This window comes from Emys orbicularis, chromosome 13 (genome assembly GCF_028017835.1).
Source record: "Emys orbicularis isolate rEmyOrb1 chromosome 13, rEmyOrb1.hap1, whole genome shotgun sequence".
In the NCBI taxonomy this organism is placed as follows: Eukaryota; Metazoa; Chordata; order Testudines; family Emydidae; genus Emys; species Emys orbicularis.
The window spans coordinates 22,063,003-22,069,002 of record NC_088695.1 but is presented as its reverse complement, the minus strand read 5'-3'; the positions used below and the strand labels follow the sequence as shown (position 1 = coordinate 22,069,002).

General features: G+C 49.8%; 2 pseudogenes; both read right to left on the bottom strand.

The window, feature by feature from the left end:
• Nucleotides 1-281: 281 nt before the first annotated feature.
• Nucleotides 282-6,000, bottom strand: part of LOC135887580 (zinc finger protein 420-like) — a 411,396-nt pseudogene continuing 405,677 nt past the window's right edge.
• On the bottom strand, nucleotides 1,316-4,487 carry LOC135888101 (zinc finger protein 621-like; annotated as a pseudogene).

Sequence of the window (6,000 nt, the reverse complement as noted above, 5' to 3'; positions counted from 1 at the left end):
GCTTTTTCCATGCTAAGGACATCTGAGAGGGCTCTTCCCTGTGTGGATTTGCTGATTCTTGATGCCGTGTGAGCACCAGATAAAGCTTCCCCCACATTCAAGCTCTTTCTTCTGTGAATTATGCGATGGGGACAATGTGTGAGCTCAGATTGAATCTTTTCCTGCACTTATTGAAGCTTTTCCCACAATCCAAACATTTATGGGTTCTCTCTCTTGTGTGGATTGTCTGATATGAAGCAAGGTTTGATTTTCAAATAAAACTTTTCCCACAGTGGAGGCATTTATATGGGTTTCTCTCCTGTGTGGGTTCTCTGATGTGAAACAAGGGCTGATGGTCCACTGAAATTTTTCCCACAGTCCAATCATTTACAGGGTCTCTCTCCCATGTGCAGTCTCCGATGGGCAGCAAGATTTGAGCTCTGACTGAAGCTTTTCTCACAGTCCAAGCATTTATAAGGTTTCTCTCCTGTGTGGGTCCTCTGATGTACAATAAGGACCGATCGTGCACTGAAACTTTTCTCACACTGAAGGCATTTATAGGGTTTCTCTCCCGTGTGGGTTCTCTGATGCGTAATAAGGGCTGATGGTGCACTGCAACTTTTCCCACACTCAAGGCATTTATATGGTCCCTCTCCCGTATGGATTTTCCCATGGCTAATAAGGCCTGAGCACTGACTGAAGCTTTTCCCACAGTCCAAGCATTTATAGGGTTTCTCTCCCGTGTGGGTTCTCTGATGTGTAATAAGGGCTGATGATGCACTGAAACTTTTTCCACATTCAAGACATTTATACGGTTTCTCTCCTGTGTGGATTCTCCTATGGATAAAAAGACCTGAGCTCACACTGAAGCTTTTCCCACAATCCAAGCATTTATAGGGTTTCTCTCCTGTGTGGGTCCTCTTATGTGCAATAAGAGCTGATGGTCCACTGAAACTTTTCCCACAGTCCAAGCATTTATACGGTCCCTCTCCCGTGTGGATTCTCCCATGGCAAGTAAGATGTGAGCGCTGACTGAAACTTTTCCCACAGTACAAGCATTTAAACGGTTTCTCTCCTGTGTGGGTTCTCTGATGTATTATAAGGACTGATGGTCCACTGAAACCTTTTCCACACTCAAGGCATTTATGTGGACCCTCTCCCGTATGGATTCTCCCATGGCTAATAAGGCCTGAGCGTTGACTGAAGCATTTCCCACAGTCTAAACATTTATAGGGTTTCTCTCCCGTGTGGGTTCTCTGATGTACAATAAGGGCTGATGGTGCACTGAAACTTTTCCCACACTCAAGACATTTATGTGGTCCCTCTCCTGTGTGGATTATTCCATGCCTAATAAGGCCTGAGCACTCACTGAAGCTTTTCCCACACTCAAGGCATTTATACGGTTTCTCTCCCGTGTGCAGTCTCCGATGGGCAGTAAGATTTGAGCTCCAATTGAAGGTTTTTCCACATTCCAAACATTTATAGGGTTTCTTTTCTTTGGGATTTGTCTGCTGGGTTGTGGTTTCTTTAGAATCCTTGTCTTCTCCACCACATTCAAAGGATTCATGCACTTTCTTTCTTGGGTGGTTTCCCAGCTTCCTCTCTGACCTGTGCCAATTACTCCAGGCTTTTGTCTGTTCCAAGAACTGGGAAAAGTTCTCTTCAGCTCTTCTCAAAAAGTTCCCCTGCAGTTCCACTTGCACAGGACCTTCCCGCTGTGGATTCCCCTCCTCATTTTCACTCATTCTCCCATCATCTGCTGAGGCAGAGAGAGAATCAAGACAGGATTCATTGCCTGGGCTAGCAGCAGCGGCGGCTCCAGGCACCAGCGCTGGCTCCAGGCACCAGCGCTCCAAGCACGTGCCTGGGGCGGCAAGCCGCGGGGGGCGCCCTGCCAGTCCCTGCGAGGGCGGCAGTCAGGCAGCCTTCGGCGGCATGCCTGCGGGAGGTCTGCCTGTCCCGTGGATTTGGCGGCGGGTACGCCGAAGCCGCGGGACCGGCGGACCTCCCGCAGGCATGCCGCCGAAGGCAGCCTGTCTGCCATGCTTGGGGTGACAAAAAAGTTAGAGCCGCCCCTGGCTAGCAAAAAGGACAAAAGTGAAAAGCAAAGAGGGAAAACACAATGCAGTAACTGTTGGAAGACTGCAAAATTGGATTCTGCCTCCACAGCCCATCCAAACACTGACAGGGAAGTGAAGTCAGGGAGAAAACTCCTGAGAGCTAACAGGATGGGTGGGAAGCCATGAGCGATATCTGTCATGATGATGCGACACCTGCTGACCAAGGTTCCCTTTAATTTTTTCCATCCATGTGTGGAATAAATTTTGTTATGTGCACCGAGGTATGTGTGGATGTGCGCCACCAGTAGAAACAAAAAACCTAGATGTAATATATATTTTTAAAAAGTTACCATAGGGATAATTACTCCAGCCAGGACAGGTTAAGCATTTTAGAACTCACTACTCAAAGAATTAAATTTAAGTGTAAGAGAAATAAAAATTATGAAATGCATAGACCAGTCAAAACACTAACATAACACACTTAGAAAGAATAAAATTACAGAGAATATATGTACATTGCAGGAAGTGCCAAGAAGTAACACCAACACCACCACAAGTATGTGTTGGGGGGTGAGTGTGAAAGAGACTGTGTGGCGTTGGGGGGTGGGGGGGAGTGAGAGAGAGAGACAGAGACTGTGTGAGCATCCTGCTGGGGAAATCTCAGAAATAGTGCACTGTCTCTTTAAGAAAGGCACTCACTGTTCACTGCAGCAGCTCTGAGTCCTGAGCTAGGCTGTGTTCCCTGCCTATTAATTTCATTTGGTGTCCCCTAGTTCTTGTGTTATGAGAAGTAGTAAACAACACTTCCTTATCTACTTTCTCTATACCAGTCATGATTTTATAGACCTCAATCATATCTCCCCTTAGCCGTCTTTTTCCAAGCTGAAAAGTCCCAGTCTTATTAATCTTTCTTCATACGGAAGCCGTTCCATACCCCTAATCATTTTTGTTGCCCTTTTCTGAACCTTTACTAATTCCAATATATATTTTTTGAGAAGGGGCAACCACCTCTGCACACAGTATTCAAGATGTGGGCGTACCATGGATTTATATAGAGGCAACATGATATTTTCTGTCCTATTATCTATCCCTTTCTTAGTGATTCCCAGCATTCTGTTCGCTTTTTGACTGCCGCTGCACATTGAGTGGATGTTTTCAGAGAACTATCCACAATGACTCCAAGATCTCTTTCTTGAGTGGTAACAGCTAATTTAGACCCCATCATTTTATATGTATAGTTCGGATAATGCTTTCCAATGTGTATTACTTTGCAGGTTGGGGTCTCTGCACTGGGAGAGTCTCTTTGGGAGCAGAGGGAGGGGCACCTGAACACATGCTGCCAGATGTATGCGCTCTGCTAACCAGCTGGGCGGCATTTGAATTTCTCCTGGGCAGCCACGCAACCGCACAGCTTACAGGGAACACAGCTGCTGACCACACCAGACCTGGGTGAGATAAGGCAGAACTGAGGGGACTCACACCACATTTTGGGGATTTTCAGCTTTTCCCTTCATTTGCAATATAGTTTCCGAGTCAGTGTCACTGTCTCCTCACCTGTGCGGGTGCCTCTTGGGATCTTCCTTTCCTCGCAGCACTGGAGATCGGGGACCCACGGCTCTTCCCCTGTTTCCAGCTGGGCAATCAGGGCAGGTTTGGGAATTGGGAGTCCTGCTCAGGGGGTGAAATCAGGCATGATCCAAGTGCAATGAGGATTGGGGCAATATTTGTCACAAAGAACACCGTCTTGAGTTTAAACTGACCCCATGATTTGCTGGGGAGTTGTGGGATGTGAACAGATGGGCATGTGGTCACTGAGCCCCCTTGGGAGAGGCAGATGTCTGGGGGAGGGGGAGTTGTCATACCTTTACTAGGAGTTTTCAGGATCTATGGGCTTTGGGGGACTTGCTGAGGCACACACAGCTCTGGTGTTAAACCCCTGCCTATGTCTAAACCTCCAGAGCCCAGATCCATCCCCACAGATGGAGCTATTTCCAAGAAGGGAGCCCTCCCCAGACATGGAGCTAGTCGTACGAAGGGAGGTGCACAGAGATCCTGTGTGTGAGTGAGAATTAATACAGATGGGGGCAGAAGCAGTTTATCATCGTATTACAGATGGATGGATGGGGATAAATTATCATGTCCATTAGGTCTATGACTCCCCTATCCCACTGGAGGGAGTATGGAGGTGATGGCTCTCTCACACTGGAGTTGTGGATTATGCAACCCATTCCCCTCTAATCAAACTGCGAGGGAAGAACCTGACCAGATTCAGAAATGCAGACCCCAAGGTTTCAAATAGCTGAGGGGACATGAATCCTTACCCAGCGAGGACACAGTCTCATAATTCTCCTGCATGACGTCCCTGTAGAGGGCTCTCTGACCGGGGTCCAGCAGAGCCCCCTGCCCAACAGTGAAATACACAGCTACCTCCTCGAAGGTCACTGGCATCTGAAACAACAGGTGCTTCCCACTCAGTGCCTGCTGCCCCAGCCACAATCCCACTATTCATGGGGGAAGAAGCACAAAAATAGGACAGCTCTGGGCGGGCCAGAGGAGCAGAATCCCACCCCCACCCTGCTCAGAGTGGTCAGAAGGCTTCATGGAACAGAGAAAAGGTGAGAGCTCCTTGTCCCTCCCAGCAGATGGAGGAGGGCAGGGTTTAATCTCATTTGCCACCCACTTACTAGGCACAGGCTGATGTGGGAAACAGAGCTCCACACAGGGACAGGAAACCCAGCACCTTCCCTTTGTATTTCACCGCAGTCTCTGGCTAGTGCATTCAGGCTTCAGCACTCTGGTCTGTTTTCCCAGCCCTGTCCAGGGGGCTTGTTTCCAGTTTCAGAAATGGGAGAATTTTCACCCCACCCCCACATGTGCCTGCTCATATATCCCAGCAGGTTTAACACACCCTGTCCCCCTCCCTGCCTCACCCTGTGTATTTCCTGCCCCGCCCCCTCTACAACAACTATCCCCAGCAGCTCCTCCAAACACCCCCTACCTGAGCAGGATCCACCACAGCCATTTCCCTGCCCCGGCCCCTGGAACGATGGGATGATCTGGAGCAAAACGGGGTTGTTATTCTGCAGCCTGTCAGGGTGAGAAGGGCAATTGTGGAGGTTTCTTGAATTAGCGTTAGTCCATTTCACACCCTGATTCCCTCCAGGCTCTTTCCCTGCAGACAGACACTCTAGACTCTGCCATGGTGGGAAAAGCCTCATCAGTTATATTACAACACAGACCTGACCCCTCCCACCAGGACTAAACCCACAAGACACTTTTAAACCCTCATGGAACAGTGTCTCTGAGCCAAACACTAGAAAGGAGCAGAATCAAAGGAGCAACTTTCCAGACACTGTCCCCAGGGCAGCACATTCCCCCAGCAGCACAGGGACTCGGCAGAGGCAGGATTTGGCTTTTCCTCTCTCTGCTCCTCACCTTGTCCCAGGAAAGTCACGGGGTGCTGCAGAGAATGGGGCTGGGCAGGGCTGGGAGCCAGGAACCTCCCTCCCCAGTTATTGCTCCTGCTGCCCCTTCCAGTCTCTCCACTCTCCCTTTGGCATGGAAGAACTGGTTACTGTCCTGCCATTCCTGTAGGTGTTTCCTCTCCATTACCTAATGCCACTGCTAACAGGAATGTGAGCCTGGCTGCATCAGTGAGGGCAGCAATTCTGGGAGTCAAGGACACACAGGGAGCAGAGATGGGGTGAGGAGGGGCCGTTTGTGCAGAGTCACTTTCCTGTCCGGCCCCAGCACTTTGTCATCACCTGGAGTCTCTAGCTTAGGAGCTGGTGGCAGCAGAGCCCGGGGCTGGTTCCAGTCACAGCAGAAAGTCCCCCCTCGGCTGGGCATAGAGGGGGCGTTAGTGATGGTCTGTCCCAGCACACGCGCCGCTGGGCAGCAGCTCAGCCCGGGCTCCCAGATCACAATGGAGGCAGCAGCATCTACCCCAGGAAGCCCAGCT